Below are 18,549 nucleotides of genomic sequence, written 5' to 3' on the forward strand. Positions count from 1 at the left end.
AACTAGCTTCTGATCACAACTCTCATAGGCCGATTGCAATGCTATCCTGTATCCGGAAATTGATGGAGAAAATGATACTCCGTCATTTAGACCATTGGGTCGAATCAAACGGTCTACTATCAGATACTCAATTTGGCTTCCGCCGTGCCAAAAGAACGAATGACTGTCTTGCGTTGCTTTCTACAGATATTCAGCTAGCCTATGCTCGCAAAGAACAAATGGCATCTGTGTTCTTGGACATTAAGGGTGCTTTTGATTCCGTTTCTATTGACATTCTTTCGGGCAAACTTCACCGACAAGGATTTTCACCAATTTTGAACAATTTTTTGCATAATTTGTTGTCCGAAAAGCATATGCATTTTACGCATGGCGATTTGGCAACTTTTCGTATTAGCTACATGGGTCTTCCCCAGGGCTCATGCTTAAGCCCCCTTCTTTACAATTTTTATGTGAATGACATTGACGCATGTCTGGCAAATTTATGCACGATAAGACAACTTGCAGACGACAGTGGTCTCTGTTACAGGAGCCAAAGCTGCGGATTTGCAAGGACCATTGCAAGATACCTTGGACAATTTGTCTGCTTGGGCTTTACAGCTAGGTATCGAATTCTCTCCGGAGAAAACTGAGACAGTAGTTTTTTTCTAGAAAGCGTGAGCCTGCTCAGCTCCACGCACAGTTAATGGGTGAAACGATTTCTCAGGTTTTGGTATCTAAATATCTTGGTGTGTCTGATTCGATTCGAAAGGCACCTGGGGATGTCACGTTCGGTATTTGATGAAAAAATGTCAACAAAGAGTGAATTTTCTCCGGACAATTACTGGATCATGGTGGGGCGCCCATCCAGGAGACCTCATAAGGCTTTACCAATCAACGATATTGTCGGTGCTTGAGTACGGGTGTTTCTGCTTCCGCTCCGCTGCAAACACCCATTTAATCAAGCTGGAATGATTGCAGTATCGTTGTTTGCGTATTGCCTTAGGTTGCATGCATTCGACCCATACGATGAGTTTGGAAGTTTTGGCGGGCGTTCTCCCATTAAAAGACCGCTTTTGGGATCTGATTACTCGTATTCTCATCAAATGTGAGGTTTTGAACCCCTTGGTAATTGAAAATTTCGATAGGCTAGTTGAACTTAATTCTCAAACCCGTTTCATGGCTGTGTATTTCAATCACATGTCTCAAAGTATAAATCCTTCCTCATACACCTCCAATCGTGTCAACTTATTAGATACTTCTGTTTCTACTGTGTTTTTCGATACATCCATGATGGAAGAAACTTGTGAAATCCCGGATCATTTACGCGTGCAGCAGATCCCTAAAATATTTTATAACAAATATAAAAACATCAACTGCGACAATGCGTTTTATACTGATGGATCACTTCTCAACGGGTCCACTGGCTTCGGTATCTTCAGTAATAATTTTACCGCCTCCTACAAGCTCGATAATCCTGCTTCTGTTTACGTCGCAGAATTGGCTGCAATTCAGTATACCTTAGGGATTATTGAAACAATGCCCACGGAACATTACTTCATCTTTACGGACAGTCTCAGTTCTATTGAGGCTCTCCGATCGATGAAGGATGTAAGGCACTCTCCATATCTCCTGGGGAAAATACGGGAACATCTGAGTGCTTTATCCGAAAAATCTTCTCAGATTACCTTAGTGTGGGTCCCTTCTCATTGTTCCATTCCGGGCAATGAGAAAGCGGACACTTTGGCTAAGGTGGGCGCAACAAACGGTGATATTTATAACAGGCTAATTGCCTACAATGAATTTTTAAAATTTTCACGTCAGAGTACACTTGTCAACTGGCAGGCCTCGTGGGATAAGGGAGAACTGGGGAGGTGGCTACACAGCATCATCCCCAAGGTTTCCATCAAACCTTGGTTTCGGGGGTTGGATGTAGACGAGATTTCATTCGCATGATGTCTCGGATTATGTCCAACCACTACGGGCTAGATGCACATCTCTTGCGTATTGGACTGGCGAGCAGTAATCATTGCGTTTGTGGATCGGGGTATCAAGATATTGAACACGTGGTTTGGGTGTGTGCGGCGCCAGATCTCTACAAAAAAAAAACATGTTAGTTTTAGTATTAGATTTAGTTTCAGCTCGTAGTCGGCAGCGAGGGTAAAGAATTTACCTTTAGATTATAAGATATTCTAGACCATAAGGCATTAGATTTAATTGGCTCCGTAAAACATTAATTTGTATTGTGCCGTGTCGAATAAATGTTGTGTGAACAAAAAAAATATACTGATACTCGTTCCTCTTGCCAAATATCACCAAATATAATTCCCTGGAGAAGTTTCGTCGTGCGTCCTTCTGGCCAGTTTTATTGATAAGTGGACTTATTTTTTGTTAAGAGGACGTTACGCAAAGGTATTGTAGATTTCAGCGTAAAGGAAGAGTAACTGGTGGGGAGCCTGAGAATAAACCCATGCTTAAGTTTTTTTTGACATCGGACGGCCTGGTTCTACTAAGATTCGAACCCACGACCATCCGCTTGACAAAGCGGACTCTGTAACCTTGCGGCTACGCAGCTCCCTATACACTTGCAGTGTTGGATAATTTTTCATATTTGCGCAGTGATTTTAATTGTTGTATGATGTTATGTTACGTCATTATTATCTGCAGACACTCTTTTTAAAAGAAGAACAGAGAAATGACTGGAGATATTTCTTTGTCGGTGATCCCACAAATTTTTTCTGCGTGAGTGTTTTTAGATTGGCGAAAAAAATAAATACACTATTAAAATATATATACAATATGTGTGTGAATGTATGCAAGCGTGTGTGTACTTGTGTGTGCGTGTTTTTTTTTTCAAAGGTTGCGGGGAAATCTGCAAACAGACACCTGAGAAAAGAACTCAGGGTGTAGGGATGAGACTAGGGGAGAGATGCTGGGGTAGTTACACTCCCCCAGACACCTACTGATCCCTGTCCCGACCCACTAAAACCCCTCCAGTCTCCAGCCCTGGTCTTCCCGGAACGACGGTTAAGTATTACGTCGAGAAGTGGCTTTTGTGCGTGATGCACCCTCTTTACTCTTATAACCTCCATGCTAACTACCTGGAGACTGGTAGTTAGCTACCACTGGCGTGTTGGTGATTGACCCGCCACACACGTTGTAGCTCAAGGATAATCTGGGAGGCGGCCGCACAGGCCGCGTTCCAGATGTCCGGGTCGTCGCACATTCTCCGGACAAGATTGTCCGGAGTAGTGCCAAGCCCGCTCACAGCCATCATGTTGCTCCTCGCTCTTACGAAACGGGGGCATACGAAGAAGACATGCTCTGCAGTCTCCTCCTCTTCCACGCACTCGGGACACATGGGGGACCCCGCGTGCCCGAACCGGTGCAGATATTGCCTGAAGCAACCATGGCCTGACAGGATCTGTGTCAGGTGGAAGTTCACCTCGCCATGTCGCCTCCCGACCCAGCCGGATATCTCCGGTATAAGTCGGTGCGTCCATCTGCCCTTTGTGGAATTAGACCATTCCCTCTGCCAATGGAGCATCGAGAATGACCTTCTGGTGCCTCGTATGCCACTTGTGTCACGGTGGTCGAAACACTCTCTGTCCTCCTTGATGGCGATGCTGATAGGCATCATGCCGAACAAGACACAGATTGCATCGTATGACACCGTACGATACGCACCCACAACTCTCAGGCACATGAGCCTGTAGGTACTTTCCAGTTTACCGCGGTAACTGTTAGTACCTAGCGCTTTGGACCATACTGGCCCACCATACCTAAGTATGGACGAAACCACGCTGGCAAGAAGTCTTCGCTTGCTGCCATAGACCGCTGAGCTATTGGACATCATACGAGATAGCGCTGCAATAGCCGATGAGGCCCTCTTACAGGCATAGTCGACGTGGCTCCCGAACGTGAGCTTGTCGTCGACCATAACCCCCAAGAGCTTCAACGATCGCTTTGAGGTGATGGTGTACTCTCCGACTCTGACCACCGCCTGTTGCTCTGATTTACGGTTGTTCACAACCGTGACCTCCGTCTTATGGTGCGCGAGCTCCAGTTTCCTGGAGCGCATCCAGTCCTCGACCTTACTTATGCAATGCGCAGCCGTCAACTCGACCTCTTCGATCGACTCGCCGTAAACCTCTAGCGTTATGTCGCCTGCAAAGCCGACGATCACAACCCCTACAGGAAACTTTAGTTTCAACACCCCGTCATACATGACGTTCCACGACACAGGACCCAGGATGAAACCTTGCGGAACCCCGGCGGTGATTGGGACGCACTTCTGACCCTCCTCTGTGTTGTAAACCAGTACTCGATTTTGGAAGTAGTTTTCCAGAATCTTGTACAGCGACACCGGTACGTGGATGTTCCTGAGCGCGAGCGCTATGAAGTCCCAACTGGCGCTATTGAACGCATTCTTCACGTCAAGCGTGACGATTGCGCAATAGCGTATTCCCCTTCTCTTGCGCTGGAGTGCTATCTCCGCCGTCTTGGTGACGGAGGCGATGGCATCCGGCGTGGACCTGCCCTTCCGGAAGCCGAACTGGTTGCTTGCCAGACCGTTTACACCCTCTGTGTACCTCACCAGTCTGTTGAGGATAATCCTCGCAAGTACCTTGCCCGTCGTGTCTAGCAGGCAGATAGGCCTATATGCCGATGGGTCACCTGGTGGTTTCCCAGCCTTCGGCAGTAGGACCAATTTCTGCCGCTTCCACCTATCCGGGAAGAGGCAGTAATCCAGGCACCTCTGCATGACTACTCGAAACAGCCCGGGGCCGTTTTTATCGCCAGCTTGATTGCCAGATTAGGGATGCCATCCGGTCCCGGTGCCTTGCTCACCTTTAGAGAGTTGGCGATCACGATGAGTTCCTCATTCGTAACCCTTGCCTCCTCCTGAACCTCGACACGGCTGTCGTCGCCCTGGTCTGTGTCTGAGATACTGGAACGTCGGACGTGGGACTCGACCGCCGGAGGCCAAGGGCTTGGCTCGTGAAGCGGAAAGAGTCCCTCGATGATTCGCTCCAGCATCGCTGGTGATCGCTCTGCAGGCGCCAGCGCGCCTTTGGTTTTGGCCATTACGATCCTGTAAGCGTCACCCCACGGGTTCGTATTGGCACTCGCGCATAGCCTATCGAAACAGGCCCTCTTGCTGGCCTTAATCGCACTCTTCAGCGTCGATCTGGCAGAACTGAATGCTGCGTGGCGCTCTGTCCTCTGTTCGTCTGTTCGCGCACGCTGCATCCTCCGTCTCGCACGGAGGCACGCACTGCGAAGGTCCGCTATCTCGTCAGTCCACCAGTAGACCGGTGGCTTTCCATTCCTAGGTTGGCGAGTCCTAGGCATGGTGGCGTCGCACGCCCGAGATAGCATGGCAACTAGTTGGTCAGGCGTCGGGCGAAGCCGACTGCCCCCCTCGCGCTCTCGTCTAATTGCCTCTTCAAATACCTCGGCATCAAAATGCGATGTCTTCCACCCGCGGGCGAACGGAATGGTGGCCCTACTCGTCGCTTGCCGCCTCTCGTTGTTGTCTACACTATAACAGACCACCTGGTGGTCGCTATTAGTGTAGCCATCGTCTACCCTCCAGTTCTTGATCAGTCCTGGGCTGGAGAACGTCACGTCGATGATCGACTCCGCGCCAGTTCTGCCAAATGTACTTTTGTTCCCAACGTTGGCCAGATCTAGGTTGAGCTTTGCTAAAGCCTCCAACAAGATCTGGCCCCTCTGGTTCGTGAAGCGACTTCCCCACTCAACAGCCCAAGCGTTGAAGTCGCCCGCCACCACCAACGGCGTTAGGCCCGTTAGCTCCATGGATAGGAGATCGACCATCAGAATGAACCTTTCGGTAGACCAACGTGGCGGAGCATAGCAACTGCAGTAGAACACTCCGTGCACCTTAGCAACTACGTACCCTTCTTCTGAGGTTGAGACAACCTCCTGAACCGGGAACTTGCCCGTCGTACATATGGCCGCCATACTGGACTTATCCGCAACCCAGTTACCGTTTCCGGAAGGGATGCGGTAGGGGTCCGATATGATAGCGATGTCCGACAACGACTCAGTGGCTGCTTGGTGTAGCACTTGCTGAGCCGCGAAGCAATGGTTCAGGTTCAGTTGCGTCACCCTTACGCCCGTGGTTTCGCAGCCGGCTTACCGGCTGGGCACCTGGGGCCTCCCTAAAGTGTTTGGCGTCCCGTTTCCCGGAACTACCATACACTTGAGAGACTCCCCACAGTCCTTCGCTTCATGGCCTCCACCTCCACATCGCCTGCACATCTGGCTCCTATCGGGCCCCTTGCAGGTCCAGGACTTATGTCCACCCTCAAAGCACCGGAAGCAAATGTCTGGTGGCTGTAGTATGCCCAGAGGACATACAGACCAGCCGACCTTCAACTTGCCTTCTTCCAGGGCCAGGTTAGCATCCGCCGACGATAGTCGGAAGGTAGCTATCTGGGTCCCCGCCGGACCTTTGCGGAGGCGGATTGACTCCTTAGCCACCTCCACCCCGCACTTCGCTTTGAGGGCTTGTGCAATGTCGCACCCCTCGGTGATTTCGTCCAGGTGTTTGAGCTGGAGAGTCACTTCTGAGCTGAGTGCCCGCACTTGCACCTCCTTCCCTAGGACCTTTTCAGCTACCATTTTGCAGGTAGCCCCCTTGTTCTTGGCGTCCTTCCGGAGCTCAAGTATCATCTCGCCAGTGCGAGATCTGCGGATACTCCGCACATCCGCCCCCAGATCCTTGAGCTGGGTTTCACCCCTTATCTTCTTCAAGACTTCTGCGTATTTCGACCCGTCCGTCTTTAGTATGAGGGCATCACCCCTACTCCGCGCCTTTTTTACCTTTTTCGGTCCTCTGGCCACTCCGCCGTCTTGGCGCGTCGCACCTTCCCGACGCCTCCTACCGTCTACAGTAGTCCAAGGGTTGCCCGTAGCCTCCACTTGTGCCGTTTCCGCGGCGGACCTTGAACCGGTTTATGTGTTCTCCCGTGGGAGTAGCGCAACCAACCGTTTCTTGGGGTACTGCCTCGTTCGCTTAGCGACCTGCCCTGTAGAGCAGACCGCCGCGAACGAGGGGGCGTCTGTCTGCACCTCTTTAGATGCAGTCGCCCTTCTGGTCCTTACCTATTTCTCGGCCGCCTTCGCCCGAGCTAGGAGTTCTTCGTGCTCCTTCCTGGCTTCATCAATAGTGGCCCGAAGCAGGAGGAGACTCTGCTTCTGGCCGCCAGCGATATTCCGCCTATTCGCCGAGAACTCGATTATAGCGTCGAGTTGTTCGGACAACGATGCCACTCTTGGCCGAGTGTCCATGCACCTTTCGACGGCCTTGACTAGCAAGGGACCGTCTACCGAGATGTCTGGTGTGGACACCGACGGATTCGCCGGTTTCCCAACTCCAGACTTCGCCGCATCCGTCTCCGCCTTCTTCTGTGGAGACCGCTGGATGCCACCTCGTGCGAAGGGATTTGGTAACCCCTCCGCACCCGTCTCTTTTTGGTTTTTCGAGCTCATTTTCGTTAATTGGGTCACCCTTCCAGCCGCTATCCTTGTTCATAGATGAGAAGTCGCTTGTATGGTCCCATGTAATCTATGCCGAAGCAGTGAGGCCCTGGGTAAGGGGGGTCGCCATAGCACCTTATGAGCACTATGACGCACCCGCCCGCGTAAGTCAGGAAAGGGGCATCTTGTCCTAGAACTAGTTCCTCCCATCTGATCTGATCCTTCTTTGCCTGATTCCCACCAGGCAACGGACGCGGAACGTACTTGAAGGCCTGCCAGGTTTTACGGGACGGAGACCCATGCACCGGGTACCATCTCGCCGTTTCAAGCCGCTGTCACGCGACTTTACTAAGGGAGCTCGATGCAGGTGCCAGCCCTTGGTCATGGTTCCTTATCGTATCCGACTCGAATCCGTTTCGTTCGCTGCCAGTTGCCATAATTGGGACCTTACTGGTGTCGGCCCTAATGGTCGAGGGAGTGCATTTGGTTGATGGGAGCGGCACTACTCGCTCCGTCAGAGATGCTTCCGGGTAATTGTGGCATTTACGAGGAGTCGACGGCCCAGTGTCCGACCCTCACCACCTCTAGGCAATCTCCCGCTGCTGGTCCGGAGCTGTTAGGTACTGTCAGCGGTCGCCCTCATATAACGTGACCTCGGCGGTCGCCACGCGCCGACCCGTGGTGGCATGCAGCTCCACGTGTGTGTGTATGTGTGTGTGTGTGTGTGCGTGTGTGTGCGTGTGTGTGTGCTTGTGTCTGTGTTTGTGTGTGTGTGTTTGAGTATGTGTGTTTGTGTGTGTATGTTTGTGTATGTGTGTTAGGGTTGCCACCTCTTCGGGTTTGGGAGAAGATCTCTGGGTCTCCGGGTGAACGCGAATTTTCCCCGGGTCTGGGAGGTAATTTTCGGGTCTCAGGGTGAAAGCGAATTTTTTCTGAACCTACGAAATTATTTTCAACTCGCTCTGGAAATTCAATTTTTAAATCACGAATTAAAATTGCACGAAATCTACTCGAAATCGCTACAAAGACAGTTCGTCCATGTACCAACTTTCATTGCAGCGATTTAAAACGATATTAATCATTCATTTAAAAAACGAAGGCCAATGATATAACTTAAAAAAAAAACACGTTTTGCTCAGAAAATTACACCCTTTTAGCTGTTATATAAAAATTAGAAATCCGTGAATAGCTAAACAACCCAACTTCATTGAAATATTCTATTGACATTGTCACCAAAATCACCGAATTCGATCGGCTATTAAGAATCGCTAAAATAAATAAAGTAAATAAATAGTGTAGATCATGTGGTGAAAAAAATCACAACAAGCATGTCAATGCACCATACACCCCCCTCCCCTCCGATACTTTGAAAATCTCCGGGCTAGATGTCCCTATCAGGTGGCAACCTTAGTGTGTGTATGTGCAACTTTTCAATCTCACTCGATTTGCTCAGAGATGGCTGGACCGGTTTTAATAAAAATTTTCTCAAATGAAAGGTCTTATTGCCCCATGAAACCTTATTAAATATTATTGTAAACGGATTTTTAGTTTGTACGTAATGTATCAAAATTTGAAAATCACGAAAGTTCATTATCTCAGAAATCAAAAAAAGTGTTTAATCTCACTCATGTTTCTCAGAAATGGCTGGACCGATTTTCATGAAATCAGTGTCAGAAGGAAAGTTTCATTGCCCACACTGCCGTGATATGACAAAGTTACGTAAGTGCCATTTTTTCGAAAATGGGATTTTCATGCCAATTTGTTCATCATTCAAAGACCTATCTTTTGGTATCTTCCTTTTCGTTTTCACTTATTCCTACGCTGCATAGAATCAAAAAAAACAAAGTGACATAGGCTCCATTTCAATACAAAAGTGCAAAGAAATGCATTCGTTTTTGGGCCGTACTGAAAAACTGATCACTTGGATCTACGTCACAATGTCATCTCACGGCAGCATAAGATCCAATTTTTTTTTTTTTTTTGCAATCGGACTTTGACTTTGTCTGTTATGTATCAAGCTATGAAAAGAAACATATTGACTACTTAAACTCGCTCACTTTTCTTAGAAATGGCTGAACCGATTCCCAGAAAATTAGAGTCAAATGAAAGATCTAGCTACCTCATTGAATATAACTGTAATCGGACTGTAGCTTCGTCTGTAATGTATCAAAATGCGAAAATCACGGAACTTCATTATCTCAGAAACTACACAACCGATTTGAACAACATTGATATCAGATGAACGGACTAATGAAGGGTTAACTGATGAATTATAATGATTGAACACGTGGTTTGAAAGTTCTGAAAAGAAAAGCATATTTGAAACAGAGAAAAATTCCTACTATAAAAACCCAAAACTAATCCACCTAGCGGTGAGTCCCAGCCTTTCTCTTTCGAACTTGTTTCTCTTATTAACTTATTTGTTTGAATAGATTTACATGAAACCTTCAAGAATTTGAAAAAAAATACACCGTGATAATTTCAGCTGAATTTATTTTTCACTCTGAATAACGTATTTCTGGTAGTCAAAATGAGAATGTGTGGAACAGTATGCTAACCAGAGGCCAAAAACCAACTTCAGACGCCATTTTAAATTTCTGGATAGAGCTTCCAGTTTCACTACCCAATGTGAGTTTTTTAGGAACCGGGAGAATGCTCAGAGGCCGGGAATCAACTTCATACTTCATTTTGAAATCCGGTTTTGCGACGTATGGTTTCCGGATTTTTTGCTATTTGGTTTTTCGTGTATTCAGATTTGACAGTTCAAGCGGGAATTCCGACAGCTGTCAAAGTCTAATGTACTTTGGTTTTCCATTTCACCATGAACAGACTTACGCCTGAATAACGCTTACAAATAACCGAATTTTTGGGCCTTAGAACAACTTGCCGAAAATCCACTTTTTTACCGAAAAATTGTGTTTAGTGATTTTCATTTCTGGTTAAATGGGCATGTTAATACGCAAAATTGCCGCATTTGGATCGAAGAGCAACCAGAGGCAATACAAGAATCGCCAATACACCCAGAAAAGTGCACGGACACTGGGCCGTCGTTTACATGCTGGAGGCCTCATTGGTCCGTACTTCCTCAAAGATGATCAAAATCGCAACGTTACGGTCAATGACGCTCGCTATCGCGCGATGACTTCTGATTTTTTTTTTGCCGGAAATGGAAGAGCTTGGTCTTGTTGATGTATGGTTTCAGCAAGACGGAGCAACGTGCCACACATCGCGCGAATCAATGGACATATTGCGGAATGAGTTCGGTGAGCAATTCATCTCACGAAATGGACCGGTGAATTGGCCGCCTAGATCATGCGATTTAACACTGCTAGATTATTTTTTGTGGAGCTACGTGAAGACTCTTGTCTATGCGGAGTGTAAAGATTATGACAAGTTGTCGATGATTGTTGATTTCCTTTGAGAAAGAAATAGCGATACGAAAAAAAGAAGGATAGAGAAGAAGAAAGAGCAGTGAGAGAGAAAAATTATCCAAAAAGTAAAATATCCCATGTCTAAAATATACTTTGGTCAAAACTCTACAGTTCAAGCAACCAATAGAAGATCGCACTCAGTATGATTTTCAAAGAGCTCTGGAGCTTTCATTTGAGCATGCGAACATCAAAATCGGAATGAGCGTTCTGTAAAAAGAGTGTTTTTTTGTTATTTTTCTTTTTTGGGTCGATATTTATCCAATTCCCCTTTTTGGGGCGAAACCAACATGTTGCTGACATTTTGCGTAGATCAGACACCTACCAATCGATTTCTGAGAATTTTTTACTCAATATAAGATATAATTTGACTACCACTTTTAGATATTAGCGCATTACTTTTAATGCTCGTACATACTCGATATTATTTTGCTCTGTGACATATACTAAAACCATGCCAAAACCTGTTTCGTAGAATCACCGTTTTGAGCTAAGTTTTTGTCCGATTTAAGATCTGTTTTTTTTTTAAATGGGTAAGAAGATGCTAATATGTGGACAAACTCTTAGAATTTTGATATTCGGTCTTAAAACAAAATGGTTTAAAAAAACATAAAAAATTTCCTATTTCTCGAAAATTCAAAATGGTGCCATTGTTGCCCCTTAAGTTAAAATATGTTAAAACCCGGGGAAATTTATTTTTGGATCAAACTTAATCAAAAAATCATACATAAAAGCCAAGGCAAAAAATTGTTGCACTGTGTAATTGAAGCAAATAGTTTGATATTACAAGGCGAACAAAAATTGATCGTCATTTCAGGAAAATATTTGTTTCGTGTGATGCCCAATTTAGTATTACTACACAGTTTAACCACGTAATTTTTTTGGTTCGATAGGGTATCTAGTTTTATTGCACTTTTGCATAGAAAGGTACAGTGAATCTTACGGAATTGTCCAAGTGACTGGGAAATGCCGGTAATCGATATATCTGTTGCCATGATCCTGGAATTCCGGGAAAAGGTATTTCCCGGGAAATCGTTCCTGGGATTGCAAACTTTACTCCCCACCACTTACTTTTCCTTTATGCTGAATTCTTGAATACCTTTGTGTAAAATCCTCTTAACAGAAAAGTCTCTATTATCAATAACTCGCCAGAAGGACACAACTTCTCCAGGAAATTATAATTGGCGATATTTGGCAGGAGGAACGAGACCTGGTATAATAGAGCAGCAAGCATGTGAAAAGGAAGGGTAAAGTCATATTACATACAAGCACGGATATATGATAAGCACGCCACTTCTCAATACGGGTTTTGCTAAGTGCAGGATACAGCAAACACCCAGGCATATCTCACAATAGATCAACGGTTCTGGTCGCAGTGAGGAGGTCCATACAGGAAAAAAAAACGCAAAATTAATCCACCTAGCGGTGAGACCTAGACTTTCTTTTTCGAACTTATTATTTGTTTGAATATATTTGCATGAAAACTTCAATTAATGGAAAAAAATACACCTTGATAATTTCTGCAGGAATTATTTTTCACCCTAAATAACAAATTTCTGGTTGCCAAAAGCATAACTATACCGAACATTTTGGAAGTAACATGAAATAAATATGTTTTAAATATATGATGCGATTTTTTTTTGTTCCTGGTATAATCGAAACGTCACTGTACTCATATATAGATCGGATTATATATCATTTTAGATTCAACTTTTTGTAATGGGAAAATTTTCCCAGATAAACAAGAGCTTAACCAGACAAAAAATTATTCAATATGAGAATTTATAGAATAGAATGATACCCGGAGGCCAAAAATCAACTTTAGACGCTATTTTAAATTTTTGGATAGTAGCTCCCAGTTTCATTACCCAATGTGAGTGTCTCAGGAACCGGGATAATGCTTAGAGGCCGGGAATCAACTCCATACTTCATTTAGAAATCCCATTTTGCGATTAATGATTTTTGGAAAACAACCTTAAATTGCCAAATTCAATCCAATAAAAGTATATTGATGTTGTATCTGGAGTAATAATTGAACTATGAAATGTGAAATTTGATTTGTAAGCACGAACAATACCGGGAACGTTCAAATAGTACAATATATTTTGACCAATCAATTTCGTTTCCTTTCCATAACTTTTGAATTACGTATCGAATTGTTATGAAATTTGTTATTGGTTATTTGTACGAAACAGTCCGTAGTTATGTTCAAATAACTCGTGTAATCTTTGAGTTAATAGACTTTCGTTGTTTTCAGAATGTAATACATAACGGTTGAAATGAAAGTCCGATTATAATTAAATGAAATGGCAACCAAACCTTTCATTTGACACTGAGATTGTTGAAATTAGTTCAGTCATCTTTGGGAAAACGAATGAATTTGAGAAGTCATCGGAACATGTTTCTGTTCACAACTTTTGAACCACATGCCTAATCATTATAAAATTCTTTAGTTACTCCTAAACTAGCCCGTTAATTTGATATCGATATTGTTTGAATCGGTTGTGTGGTTTGTGAGATAATGGAGTTTCGTGATTTTCATATTTTGATACATTACAGACGAAGTTACAGTCCGATTGCAATGAATTATTGGATATAGGATGTTATGTGGCAGCGAGACCTCTTATTTGACTTTACTTTTGTGAAAATCGGTTCAGCCATCTCTGAGAAAAGTGAGTGAGTTTCTTCGTAATATGTTTCTCTTCATATCTGGATTTCACATTTTTAAACATAACAGGGAAAGTAAAAGTCGGATTGCAAAACAAATCAATAGGGTCTTATGGGACAACTATACCTTCCATTTGACACTGATTTCATGAAAATCGGTCCAGCCATTTCTGAGAAACACGAGTGAGATTCAACAGTAGGCTGTCTCAAAAAAAATCGATGTTGAAAAAGTCAAGGTGCTCAGCCCTAAATTGAAAGATAATGTTATTTATAGCATTTTTGTAGAACATTCCGACTTTCTAAAAGGTCGTTTTCCGTTTGCCCAAACGTGATTTATGAAAAAATGACTTTTTCAAGCTACAAACCACTCTTTTGCACTTTTTTCAAATCTGTTTGATTCCTACATTTTTCCATATATTTTTTTTATTTTTGTGGGGTTGTTTTTGAATATTTTGCATGGTTTGGTTCAGCATCGCATTCAATTATTTGACTTACAGAGCCCACTGAACATCACAAAAAAGTGAATTTTCCTTATAATTTTCAGATGAAACCCTTCAAAACACATATAAAAAAAATTTTTCATCAACAACTGAAATTTTTACTGCAAAGCGGAATTCAACACGAAAATTTACATGAAAAAAGATCCTTGCTATCTTATCGGAGGGGCTAATATATCGGCGTTTTTACATATGATGAAAAACTATGCATTTTGTCAAAAATGCCACTAAAGCTCAATATCTCCATTGCACAGTGTTTTATTTTGCCGTTTGTGCGTATAATTTCCTAAATAGTGATTCAAATGTTGATTATAGCCATGAGGTATGTTCGAAGAAGTTTCAGGATATTCAAAAATGCATCTTTTAATGTAGAAAGAAGGGTGATCAATCCACCAATAAGTGAGATAAAAAATTTACTTTTTAATCAGAATGAGATAGACGCAAGATGTCTTCGACAAAGTTTTAGGTTACCTTAAAACAAGAAACTTTACTGAAGACATCATGTTTCTATCTCTTACATATTACGAGCAACATTGAGTTTTCGAAAGAGAAAGAGAAGGCACGAAAAATCATAACTTTCGTTCTAGCTTTTTTCGCAGATTTTTCCAAATTTTGAAACCTTCTACTAAGTTATTAGCCATCCAAAACTGTATTTGTTTCCTGAACATTGTTATTTTTTATCTCCCAAAATAAACCAGTTATTTAACATGTTTGTTAAAATGCATAGTTTTCCATCACATAGAAAAATGCCAATATCTCAGCTCCTCGATAAGATATCAAGTATCTTTTTACATGTAAATTTTCGTGGCAAATCCCGCTTTGCAATGAAAGTTTCAGTTCTTTATCAAATCTTTTTTTAATTTGTGTTTTGAAAGGTTTTATCTAAAAATTATTACAAAAATTAATTTTTTTTGTGATGGTTAATGGGCTCCGGGAGCCAAAAAACTGAATACAATGCTAAACCAAACCAGGCAAAATATTCAAAAACAACCCCACAAAAATTAAAAAATGTACGAAAAAATGTAGGAATCGAACAGAATTGAAAAAAGGGCAAAAAAGTGGGTGTGTAGCTTGAAAAAGTCATTTTTTCATAAATCACGTTTGGGCAACCTGAAAACGACCTTTTAGAAAGTCGAAATGTTCTACAAAAATGCTATAAATAACAGTATCTTTCAATTTAGGGCTGAGCACCTTGACTTTTTCAACATCGATTTTTTTTTGGGACACCCTATTCAACAGTCTCCAGAACACGTTTCTTTCCATAACTTTTGAACCTCAGGTTTAATATTTATAAAACTTAAAAATTAAGGGTTTTCAAGGTAGCCCGTTCATATAAAACCAATTTTGTTTAAATCGGTTGTGTAGTTTCTGAGATAATGATGCTTCGTGATTTTGACATTTCGATACATAACCTCTAAACTAAAAATCCGATTGCAATAAAATTTTTGATTGGGTCTTATGGGACAACTAGATCTTTCATTTGCAATTAATTTCATAAAAATCGGTTCAGCCATCTCTGAGAAAAGTGAGTGAGAATAAAAATCTGCACATACACACACACACACACTCACACACACACACACTCACACACACACTTACACACACACACTCTCTCTCTCTCTCACACACACACACAGACACAGACACAGACACAGACACACACACACACATACAGAAAATCTCAGCTCGTCGAATTGAGTCGAGTGATATATGCCATTCGGCCCTTTGGATCACTTTTATTTCTTAGGTTTTGCAAGTGATTGCTACACCTTTCTAGGAGAAAGGCAAAAAGGTTTACTACCAGGATGAATGTCACGAATTTTGATGTACTGCAAATTCATCATTTTTTCTCAAATGTATATCTTCGCCCTAATAAATTTGAATGAATCAAAATACCTAGTATCAGTGGCGTAGCGTGACCGGGTGACACCCGGAGCGGAAAATTTAGGTCTCACCTCTCTCCCCCAGGTTGCAGTGAAATCATTTTGTTATCAAAAATTGTGAAAGTTAGCACGTTCATTTTCAATTGCACTTAATCCACCCATTTTTTAAAAAATGGTTGAGATTATACTCTTAGGAGCAAATTTATATAATTTTTGACGGTTTTACCGCGACCTCCACCGCGACCTCCAATCTCACGGGTATCACCCTTTTGAAGGTGATTCCTCACGGGTGTCACCCCCTAGAGGGTGACACCCGGGGTGGACCGCAACCCCCCCCCCCTCCCCACGCTACGCCAGTGCCTAGTATCCCTTCAAAATTAATTACATTAATTAAGTGATAACAAATCTCAACAACTTTAAGCCCTTCTCAGTTTTTCTAACCCACTTTTCTAGCGATCAATAAACTACAGACTAAAGACTTAAAACTGGAACCAAGCTCCATCCCCACAAAGAAACGATCATTTCATCGACAACGCCGCCTGGGGCGCTGTCATGCAATCTCATATATTTTTCATAATTCCCAATTTGACACATGCGCGTACGCTAGCGCTGTTGTAGCGGAATACAGGACGCTGCGCTAGTGTTACTTACGTAAACTACTGTTATCATCCAAACGATTGATTGATTGATAATTTATTCAAAGTTTTATGTCTGTTAGTCTGTGAATAAACCATTACAATAATAATTTTGTACTTGGTGGGAATAATGAAATATATAATAAAGGAGAAATAAAACCACGTGGTTTGCTTTGTGAGCTTCACCGACCCCGCTGCGTGGCTCTATGTGGTCTTATGACGAATCCCTCCCCCTCTCCCGTCGCTAACTGAATGACCACATGGTTAAGGGGCGACTCCTTACCGGGCAATTTTTACACATCCATTTCAATATAACGCATATTCTCACTACCGTCAGCCGGGATAAAATTGTGCCAGTGGGGGTGAGATTGAGCCATCTAACCCGGGACTTGTCAGTCATGTCTTTTTCTTGGTTAAGTATTCGGGAAATCTTATTCAAAAAAATTGGTCTTGTGATCGGCATGGGATGGCTGACAAAAAATTGGTTTGTTCGGTACAATATCACGCTGGCTTACGGTATGTCTCATTTTAAATTTCTTTTTGCTCACTGTAACAGCTTATGGATTTTTGAATATTTAAGCAGCACTGCGTACAATTTTATTAGAGTACTAGAGCGTTGGGGAACAACTCAAAAAATTTTCAAAAGAAGAAAAACTTTTGTAAACTACAGACGTTGCCAAAATATTCGACCCTCTTTCATACTAGATTGCGTTGTGTAATATGTGCACTTTTCCCTATTCTAGATATTATCAAAATGCAATAGAAACTATTATATTCAGGATTGCTTAAACGTAACTAAATTAAATAAATATTATACATTTTCAGGTGAATTTTTAATAACAACAAGAGCACAAATTAAGATACAAAAATAAATTGGATGAAACTATAGATTGTAATTGAACCTCTCCATTCCTTGTTCGAAAACATCAAAATAAGAAATAACCACATTCATTGAGAGTTCAATTAGATTTTTTGTTTGTTGTTCAATGCAGTTTGAGGTTACTATAAATAAACTATATGTTGAATTGTTTTTCGCGTAGTACCTACACACATTTAACCCAATCCCCGCGGAGATGCCTCAAGGAGTTATATATCTTTTTAGTTTTCGATAAATCGATTTTTTATTGCATTATCCTCAAGTACAGCTTTTGAGAACAAATTTTCATGAAGATCTGAGCAATAGGGAGAAAGTTAAAGCGATTTGCAGCGCCTCGTCACGGCCGCATGTGCTAAATTTGATACGCGTTTATCTCGAAATGGTGTTTCTCAAGAGATGGATTGCCGTGCTTACGATTGCGGTAAAACTGCTGAACCAATTTTCTTCATCTTTTTTTTTTAATGTTCGTTATTCAATTCCCCGGTCGTTAAACGTTCGTTTTTTGGTACACGAAGTTTAATTTTGCCGAAAAAAAAAATTTCAATTCAAGCGCAACATTTTTTTTTTTTTTTTGGGAAAAACGTTATCGTTTGCACTGAAATCAGAATACTCATGAAAATGATCGTTCAGATACCCGCTGGGTTTCTGTCATAAACAGAGCAGAGCCATGCAAAAAACCAGCATTTCGGGGAAACGGCCATTACGCCACAAATAATTTGTATATTTTTTTAAAAAACCTATTTTTAAACCCATTCCCGGTGGGTGATACCATATTGCATCACCTGACATCTAAACTTTGATTATAGCTTAACAATTATACTTGCAGTTTTGAACAACGAAACTATTTAATACGGTTAAAGAACAGATCGGTCTACAACATACAATACAGTTTGTAGCAATTGTGCATGTAGTTGGTGAGCAATACGAGTTTGAAGGTGATTTTTCGAGAGAGAATTCGATTTCTCTCCGCCGGGAATGGGTTAATAGAACTTCAAAAAGTTACTAATTCTATGCAATGAAAACGGTGCTACATGCTTAAAAAAATCCAAACTTTGCTCTTTTTGCTCAAGGAAAAAG

The 18,549-nt window shown here is 42.6% G+C and overlaps 1 protein-coding gene across 2 annotated transcripts in view; it reads right to left on the bottom strand.

Annotated features, from left to right (window-relative positions):
* The window catches only part of LOC129718720 (teneurin-a), an 822,359-nt gene that overhangs the window by 563,841 nt on the left and 239,969 nt on the right, over positions 1-18,549 (bottom strand). The window lies entirely within an intron of this gene.

The sequence above is a fragment of the Wyeomyia smithii genome, chromosome 1 (assembly GCF_029784165.1).
Source record: "Wyeomyia smithii strain HCP4-BCI-WySm-NY-G18 chromosome 1, ASM2978416v1, whole genome shotgun sequence".
Taxonomy (NCBI): domain Eukaryota; kingdom Metazoa; phylum Arthropoda; class Insecta; order Diptera; family Culicidae; genus Wyeomyia; species Wyeomyia smithii.